Below are 10,523 nucleotides of genomic sequence, written 5' to 3' on the forward strand. Positions count from 1 at the left end.
TTTTTCATCTACCTAGAGTCGATCAGTTCATCAGGCTTTCATATGAAGCAGCTAAGTGGTGGCATAAGGATCATTACCAGGAGGCTATCGACATCATATATTCCTCATACTTCATTGAGAAACCACCTCAAGGGAAGACAATCAACAAAGTAGATATGACTCGAGGATACATGAAGGATGACATTGGATATTCAATCATTCTCCCGAGCAGAGTTATGGGATTACCTGCAATAGGACTACGATCATTGGATGAATGCCACAAATGACTACGATGTTCATATCAGAGACTATTGTAGAATGACTTTGTATTTAGCAGAGAAGGCTCTCCATTTGACCATCCCGGATGAGATAAGGCTACAAGACTCACAGGAGCTACTGGATCCCTTATTCAATACAGATAAAGTTGGCGAGAGGCCCATCTTGAATGCAAAAATTGATAGAGAGGAAGGAGATGATATTAATCATCGAGTGACACATGTCATCAGAATGACAAAGAGTTGGATCAAGAAACCATTTCCACTTGATCCAATTCCAGATATAGTGATATTTCATGCACATGCTTGCCCAAAAAGGATAAAGGGGAAGAAAGTCACAGTTCCTATCTTTGTGCTCTAGTCTCTTATTAGGCCAGAAACAGTCTACCAGCTTGATCGTCTAGTAGGGTACTACCATCCTTTAGAGAAGAAGAAGGAAAAGAGGAAGAGAGCCTCTCCTCAAAGGATTCAGGCGGAGCATGTTGAAGAACAGTCCCCTTCACAGTGACAGGAATCTACTCCCCAAGATCCCCAAGACTCTGGAATTTCTCATATCCAGGTTGATTTTCCATTGCCTCCTATTTTGTCAAGCCAACAAGAAAGGGAGAGATTCCAGAGACATCAATTCATCCGATGCATGAAGAGCCTGCTTCTCCTATGGTTCCACAGAAACAAAAGAGGATCAAGGTTAGAATGAACAAGAGGCAACGAGTTCGTAAAAGATTAGTGCTTAATCTATCTGTTCCTGAAACCATTCTTGAGGAAGAATCAAATGAGGGGGAAATAGAGTCAGATGAGGAGGAGGAGGAGCAGGTGCCTCTACAAAGGAGAACTCGATTGGCCAAAGCCACAAAATTGGAAAGAAGGAAGAGTGTCACAAATACCCCACCACCCACCCAAGCTGAAACAGTAGGACTCTCTTCTTTGAAAGACAAAGTACAATAATGGGTGAATGAGCAAAGGGATCTAGGTGATGATGTTCTCTCCATCCCATATTTTGATTTCATGCCAGTAGGTATAGAATTGGTTGGAGATAAGATTAGAGATACTCTTACAAGTGAACTTCAACAGCAAGATTAGATGCAGATGCCACCTGAGACATAAGGTCATCATCCAACTCCCCCATCTTCACCTCAAGTTATGATGGTAGATAAGGTTTCAGTGACACCTCCACCTTCAAGTTCAGAAGAGCATGTTCAGAAGGAATCATCATTACAAGGAGAACTAGAACCAAGGGTTACTGGTGAGCCATCAAAAGAGGCATAGGTAGTAGAATGTATACAACAACCTTCTTAGGAAGTTGAGGATCAAACTACGGGATCTACAGAAATCGAGACTACAGAAGAAGAACCCTCACAATAGGAGACTCCAAGCAAGAGTGATAGAGGGAAGGAGGTAGTTGAACACATCCCTTCATCATCCAAAGCCAAGGTTATAGAAAGACATATCCCAAGATGTTTTCAGAAAGAGATAATGAGGAGTGCCAAACATCAATTCCTGGCTTCAGAGGATGACATTTGTGACATTGCAGAGATTTTGAACAAGCCCGACTCTCCATTACATGATGCAACGCCATTTGCATTTATTACTACTACCCGAAACCAGGACTTATTTACACAATTGGCTCACCCTTCGAAAGGTATGAATGAAGAAGCTATTAGCCTTTAGGACTATGAAGTGAAAGATATCATGTTAGGAAAGCCTACACGGGATACTTCCCAACAAATGATGACAATGGGAGTCAAGGAGGTTCTCAGCCATATGGAATAGGATGAGATTGAAATTAGAACACTTCGAAGGCAAGTTGAGATCTTAAAAGGATATTTAGCTGAAGTTATTGGTCCTCTTGATTCTGAACACCCTAAGGAGACTTTGAATACCATTCTTAGAGAAGGGGAAGGTGTACGACTTATTCCATTTTTGAAAGCTTGTTAGGATTGGCAAGATAGCCTTGAGGATAGGGGTGTTACTATAATCATAGGAAGTCTGAAGTTATTGCATCCTACACAAGAGAATGTTGATAAGATTGTGGCAATTTTGAGGCAAGACTTCAATATTATGGATGAGGTATGGGTATGGAGCAAGGATTTACAAACTCTACAAGCCATAAAGGGGCAAAGGTACCGCATTCTAATTGATGTATATACCAGAGAAGAGTTAGACATGATAGATGATTGGATAGAAAAGATTGCAGATGGAAATAAAGTGATGGAAACATTGCATGATGAGATACATAAGCTCAAGGACCAAGCTTGAGAGCGAATTTTGGAAGCAGAAAAGTTGTACAGTGATGCATGCTTGGACATTTTTGAAGATGAAGAACGAGAGAAGCTTTTATCAGTTGAGGTAGTTGTGGAAAATTTCAAAAAGACTTTAGAGGAAGCATCCAGTGATGAAGACATTAGACAAACCTTTAGAACTGAGGAAGCACTGTTAGAGTTGGACACCAAACTCAGAGATTTTGCAAAAACTTGAATTGAGGTGGACGACTACAGATAGAAGGTCAAAGACAAGTATGAGGCTTTGGATCTTTCGGATGCTGCTAAGATTATTGATATTATAGAGAAATTCAAGGGCAAACATCCAAACATATCTTTAGGATAAAGATGAGCAAAACCTAGATGCTAGAATTTTAATTTTGACACTTAGTAAAATTTTGAGATTTTTCACCCAGTCGAGGTCCGCTGCTCTGCAATTCAGAGGTGTGCCGATAGTTGACTGCCAGTTCCAAAAATAGCACTTTCCATGCATTGGGAGCACATTTTGATGGCAAGTTAACTCCAACACACTTGAAGTGAAGGGCCAACTTCTATTTTTGGTGTCTCCATGCACTTCTACTTTGACTGATGGCTTCCTCCTACTTTCTCCCTCGTGCTTTCATTGTTTTTAACATGTAAAGGGCTCATGAATCCAATTAATGAATAAAATATGGATGGAGTCCCTCTAAGCACCAGTTAGATTATCAGTTTGTATATATTTAGTTTGTTTAAATGTTTTAAGAACATTTTATTGCATCAAGATATCTCTCACTCTCAACACAAATTGAGGAGACGATTTCTTATAAATACCCCATTGTAAAATGTAACAAGGGCCGCCATTATTATGCAATAAAATTATGCTTTTGGTGCTAGCATTCAGAGTGTAGTTATTCTTGCCTGAATGTGTCATTGTTTTGTGGATTTTATTCATGAGATTGTGATTGATCCAACGGTTTATTTGGTTGTTTTTGGTTGTGCGATGTTTTAGTTCTGGTGTTTGCTACATATATATGAATTTCACTGATGTAACGAGCTTGAGAAGAGATCACCCGATTGTGTCTACATAGCTTTTTGTCTTGCATGAGTGCACTTTTCATGGCCTTGGAATTTGATGAAGAGTGAAATATCATTCGATTTGGTAAAGATTCTCACCGACGATTGCATCAGTGGATTCTAGGAAGTGCTGCTCCTATTTTCATTGGTTTTCTATCGATTTCTTCAAAGGTTTAACTCGCAGCGTGTTGTGTTCTGTAGCTTATGTCCATTTAAGAATTTCAATTTCAAGTTATTTGATTTCATGTTATTTGCTTTCAGTTTCATTATTTGCTTTGCTAACCCCTGTTAGAATAGGACCTCATAGTAGCTGCATTATTAGAGTTGCATTCATTGAAAAAATAGAAAATACAAAAATATTGTTCTTTTGGTGTGATATTTTGAAACAGCGAACAAATTTTACTTCAATTCCAAGGTAAAAGATTTTTTAGAACCAGTAAAGGCCTCCTCGTGAACACTCACATTTATCTTCTACTGAGCGGATTTTGGTACGTCACAAGAAAAAACATTGAACCTTGGAGCAGATCCTTAAAAAGATTTGCTTTTCAAGAGAGGAATTACACTATGGATTCCTGTTGTTGACCACGTGTAAAACGAATGCCCAACAATAACCTAATAGGAAATCACACTCAAACTTAGTGCAATGAGTAAGGAAAAACATTTTCTATTGCATGATTGAGTAGAACAAGTATTTGGGGATGTATTGGTATGGTTGTCATTGATATCAACTTGATGATGATGTTATCTGTGAATATTTTTCTTTATTCAACGTTGAGTATATTGCTCTGCATGCTCTGTATGTTGAGAATTTGTTGATGAGATTTTGGCATGATGTTGAAAACTCTTTGCAAATATCTATTTCAAGTCTTTGTGGTTCATAATGTAGTACAAGGGATTTGACAATTATTTTTACTAAGTTGTGACTAACTATGGTTTTTCTATAAAATACATGTTTTACATTTTACTACATGACTATTTATGATGTTGCACGTCTAGAAATGATTTAGTAATGTCCTTAGCTTCATTCATCTTAGTTAGCATGAGAGGTTTTAGTTTTGAAGACTTGGTTTCACAATTCGACGTTGTTTCTACTAGATTGATTTGACTAACCTCAGGTGTTTACACATCTTTATTTTTTCCTTGGTTGTTGTAAAGAGTCTAAATGTAATGTGTCTAATAATATTTTTGGTCTCATACATGATGTGTAGTGGTCCACTTCTCATTCCTCCCCATCGCGATAATGTTTAGTGTAGACCTATTTCAAATTGGTTTCAGCTAGTTGCATGGTTGAATGTAGGATACTTCTCAAGTTATGTGTTGATATAAATTCAAATGAAAATGATCATGGATTGCACATGGTTTTGAGAGTGGAAGTGATGTTTGTGCATACTCCTATATAAGTGGATACTTATGTGAAGAGGACATAAAGAAGAAGATTTGTTTCCTTGATTCTTGTAATGAGTATCTAAGGATAATATGGTCATTTATGTGTTATCTCTCTTTGGACAACAAGTCCTTTGGTTGTGAGTCTTTCTCTATAGAAATCGCCTTAACAAACATGTGTTTTTATAATTGAGAATAATCTTCTCTCTAGGTTTTTCTTTAACATGGACTTCCACATAAATTTGGCACTTTATGTGCCTTGTGGTTGTTGCACTTTCATGTTTTATCTTTCTACAATTAAGGATTAAAGTAACATTGGTGGAACTAATTATCAATATTATTACACATATAACTATAAGCACTCCACAAATGTCAAGTGCACCTATAGATATACATAATAATCGACATGTATTGTAGAATCTGTTGGACATATAGAAGGAGTAGTTGAGGGGGCGGGGGGGGGGGGGGGTTGTGTGAATCAGTTACTAGTAAAATAAATTCTAGATCCCTTAGATGTCAACAATAAATTTTAGACTAAGAAAACTAATTATTGTTGTTACTCGGTAAGCACACAAAAAATGTTGTCACTTAGTAAATGCAGAGTTTGAATTACTTTTAGCAGATCTTAAAACATTAACAGTAATTAACTTGCAAGCATAAGAGAAATAACATGAACACGTGAGACACCAGTATTTAACGTGGAAACCCAAGTTAGAAAAAACCACCAATGTAACTAGTTATTATTTTTCACTCTTCTAAAGTGAGCCTTGTTAGGAACCAACCTTGCTAAAGGTTACAAAACACATTGTTAGGGGATTTAATCACCCTGCTATGAGTGGCCTTACAAGAGGTCTTAAAACAATTCAATGGGATTGCCACCTTGTTAGAGGATTTACAACTAGTTGGTAAACCAACTCTGTTAAGAGATTTTAGATCACTACTACAATGGTTAGAGAGTAACAATGAAATGACTTGATTGTGATGTAACTGAATTGCTGAATCTAGATCTCTTTTCTACTTAAACTTGATCTTTCCTGATCAAATATTACTTTTTGCTCCACAAGGATACCTGCTTATCCTTTAAGTTTGCTCCCTCTCTTTTCTTCAATTCAATCAACACACTTGCACACACACTAGAAATCTCATCTTGACCTTTTATTTATACCATCCAGATTGTCAAGTCGGCCCAAATTCAAATTACAATAACCAATATTCATCACCATAGTCAGCTAGAATCAATACATAAAGTAATTAAGCTTCATAAGCCAAAACAAGAAAAATCCTTTGTAAGCTGACCCTACTCAGTAGAGACTAACTTTGGAACAATTCTCTATGTTAACCAACAAAAGCTCGATTAACACTACGAACTTGCATAAATCCTTTGGCAACCGAGTGAACTTAGTGAATACTAATTCTGTCCAACTTTTCCTTCGTTAACCGAGTGAGCTTGGTTAACACTCTTTTCTGCCTAAATTCCTTCAATGCCCAAGTAAGCTCAAAAGACATTGTCATCTATTCAGAGTAAACCTGTGAACGCTCGATAGACAAGGAAAACTATCTTAACTAGCCAAGTGAGCTCGGTAAGTATTGTCTATCAATTGATATGACATTTGTGTAACATTAAAGACAATACACAATTAATCAATTATATCCAACAATCTCCCTCTTTGGCATTGATGGCAACACAACATGTCATAGCATAATGAACTTTTGAAAATAAGACTCCCTTTAACAGAAAATTTCTCCCTCTTTGATTTTACACAAGAACTTCTCCTTTATGTTGTATTCTTCCTTTGCATACCTTCTTTTTAGACTTCTTCCTCTACAAAATTTCAGAAAGATAAAGATATGACAGTAAACTTCTCCCTCTTTGACAACACATGCCAAATTTGTATCAATGTACCTTGAGTACTGATTCATATGCAATATTCTCTTGATTATGCTGCATCAACTAATTGATCTTTAACTTGGTTCTGGTAGATGCATCACTAAACTTTATTTCGTGAGCTTCAGATAGGGGAATGACCCCTAGCTTACCTCTTGGATACAAGAATACATCCTTAGGTGATGGCTTGGTGAATATGTTTGCAATTTGTTCTTTTGTATGGACATATTCCAATCTAATTTTCTTTTTTTTGCACCAGTTCTCCTACAAAGTGATATTTTATAGCAGTGTGCTTTGTTTTGGAATGCATCATTGGATTCTTTGATATGTTAATTATGCTAGTGTTATCACAATACATGACTATTGGCTCTTTGATTTCAACCTTCATTCCTTCCAGCAATTGTTTGAACCAAATAATGTTAGAACAATTCATTGTTGCTGCAACATACTTTGCTTCTGCAGTGGATTGGGATGTGTAGTTTTGCTTTTTGCTTGTCCAAGATACCAACCTTTTACCAAGAAAGAAAGCTCCACCACTTTTGCTTTTTCTATCATCAAGATTTCTTGCCTAATCAGCATTAGTAAATACCTTTAGGTCTAGGTTTCCTCCAAGTTTGTACCATAAACCATAGTTTTTAATACCTTTCAGATATCTCAAGATTCTTTTGATTGCCATCATGTGGTTCTCTTTAGGTTCTGTTGAGAATCTTGTCACTATCCCAACTGCTAAGGAAATATTAGGCCTTGTGTGAAGTATATACTATAATTTTCCAATCATTAATCTGTATAAGGTCTAATCTACTTCTTTGAAGTCATCTTTTTTGTAAGCTTGAGCCCAGTACACATAGGGGTACCAACTGGTTTAGAATCTTCCATACCAAACTTCTTGAGTATCTCTTTTACATACTTGAATTGGGTGATATAGATACCATTTTTTTTCTGTTGTATCTACAATCCAACAAAGAATTTTATTTCACCAAACATGGACATCTCAAACTTTATGTTTATTTGTTTTGAAAATGCTTTGCATAGGTCATCATTTCCTATAAATAGAGTATCATCCACAAATATCTCTACCAACACAATTTTGTTATTTGGTCCTTCCTTGATGTATAGACTACTAATATCATTTGTTCTCTGAAAACCAATCTATATCAAATAGTTATGTAGTCTTTCATACCAAGCTCTAGGAGCTTGTTTAAGGCCATATAGTGCTTTGTGTAATTTGTAGACCATATCTCTTTTGTCATGATCAACAAAACTTTCTAGTTTTTCAATGTAGACTTCTTCATCAAGAATTCCATTCAGGAATTCAGATTTAACATCCATTTGATATACTTTGAATCCTTTGTGAGTAGCATATGCAAGTAGGGTCCTAACACCTTCTAATCTTGCAATAGGAGCTAAAGTCTCACCATAATCAATTCCTTCTTCTTGAGAATACCCTTTACATACTAATCTAGCTTTGTTTCTTGATACTTGTCTATCTTCATTCAACTTATTTCTAAATACCATTTTGTTCCAATCACATTTTTATCTTTATGCCTAGGAACAAGAGTCAAAGTTTTGTTCTTTTCTATCTATTCTATTTCTTCATTCATTGCCTCAATCCAACTTTCATTTTTTAGAGCATCCTTAACATTTTAGGTTCAAAATCAACAAGTAAACATGTACTTTTTAATTTGCTTCTTGTCATAGTACCTTTTGATTCATCTCCAATAATATGATTAGGTGCATGATGCCTTTTGACATACTTGGCCAATATAGGTTCTTTGCCTTTTGAATGAACTGTACAGTCTTCATTTTGAATTTCAGCTTCAGGCCCGGGTTGTTTAGACTTGGCAAGTTGTGACTCAGGTCCCTGTGACTCAGTTTGTATTTCTTGCAACTCGGTAGCTGTGGAAGACTCGAGAGGTGAAGTTTCCTTAATGTTAGATGTGCCTGGCAATGTATCAGGTTTGAAACAAACAAATCTTTTATAATCTTCTAGTTCCCTTTTGTTTCCTTCTTTAGTCTTTTCTGCAAACTCATCAATTCTCACATGTGCACTTTTTATGATTTTACGAGTAGACAAATTCAAACATTTATATGCCTTACTTCTACAAGAATATCCTAAGAATATACCTTCATCACCTTTCACATCAAACTTGCCTTTTCTAGACTCTTTCAAGATATAACATTTACTGCCAAATACTTTTAGATAACTTACATTAGGTTTGTAGCCATACAATAATTCATAGGGAGTTTTATGTGAGTCCTTCTTCAACTGTACTCGGTTCAAAGTATGAACTGTAGTGTTGATGGCTTCCTTCCAGTATTTGATAGCAACATTCTTTTCAATCATTAGAGTCCTTGCACAATCCATGATGGATATGTTTCTTCTTTCAGCTATTCCATTCTGCTTAGGAGTACTAGGGGCTGATACTTGCCTTTTGATTCCTCTTTCAATGCAAAAATTATTGAATTCATTGGAGACGAATTCACCACCTCTGTCTAATCTTAAGCATTTCAATCATTTTCCTGTTAATTTTTCTACTCTTGCTAGATACCATTTGAATTTTTCAAATGCTTCTGACTTTTGTCTAATATACATAACAGTCATCATTTTAGAGTAGTCATCAACAAAAAGAATAAAGAATTTTTCTCCACCATAACTTTCTATTCCAATGGGTCCACATAGGTCAGTATGCACAATTTTCAAAACATTTTCAAATTGACAGTTTTTGCTCTTAAAACTGGTCTTTCCCATTTTGCCAATCTGACAATTTTTGCATAAACCAACATCTGATTTCTTTAAACTAGGGATACCTCTTACTTTTCTAAATTTGCTTATCTTGATCATATTATCAAAGTTTACATGACATAGTTTTCTGTGCCATAACCAACTTTCTTCCATTTAACCAATAAAACATGAGTAATCACCAAGATCAAGATAAAATAGGTTACCTCTTGTTTGTTTGCCTAATCCAATCAGATTCCCTTTTTCATCCAGTAGTCTTGCCTTGCCATGCATGAATTCTATCTTGAATCTAATGTTGATTAGCTATGACACACTTAGTCACTTATGTTCTAGTCCTTCAACCCAATAAGCATTGTCACATACAGGTTCATTGGTTAATGAGATTCAACCTTTCCCTCTTATGCAACAAGGTTCATTGTTTCCAAACCTTACACTATGTAGTGCCTACCCTCGTTCACATCTTTTCTAGACTCATTGTTGCTATTATTATCAGACTTTGATGGACTAGTATTATGTTGATGGATTAGTGGAATTGTTTTGACACTATCAGACATTATGTTATGGATTCAGTTGTTATATGATGGGATCATTTAGACTTTACATTTCATGTATGTATGATGATCATTATATTGTTTTCAGTTATTGTTGATGATTAGTTAGATGGTTAATTATCTCATGTGTTTTATTATGGATACTTACCCCATACTTGCATGTGTATGGTGTGCATGTTTTCTTATTGTATGGCGTTTCTGATGTGGTTAAGGAAGGGAGTCGTAGTCACCTGCTTAGTCGGGATCTACACGATGCACCACTTCCTGCCATTGCTTGTTTAGCTTAGCACTATATATATATATTGTATGTACATGCATGGTTTTTCTGCAGGTTGCAAGTACTGGGTATCAACTTCCCTGAATTGCCAGGATGAGCATACCCTATTGTACTATCTCAAT

Source organism: Cupressus sempervirens, chromosome 3 (genome assembly GCF_028749045.1).
Source record: "Cupressus sempervirens isolate cs-2001-9-10 chromosome 3, ASM2874904v1, whole genome shotgun sequence".
NCBI classification, from domain to species: Eukaryota; Viridiplantae; Streptophyta; class Pinopsida; order Cupressales; family Cupressaceae; genus Cupressus; species Cupressus sempervirens.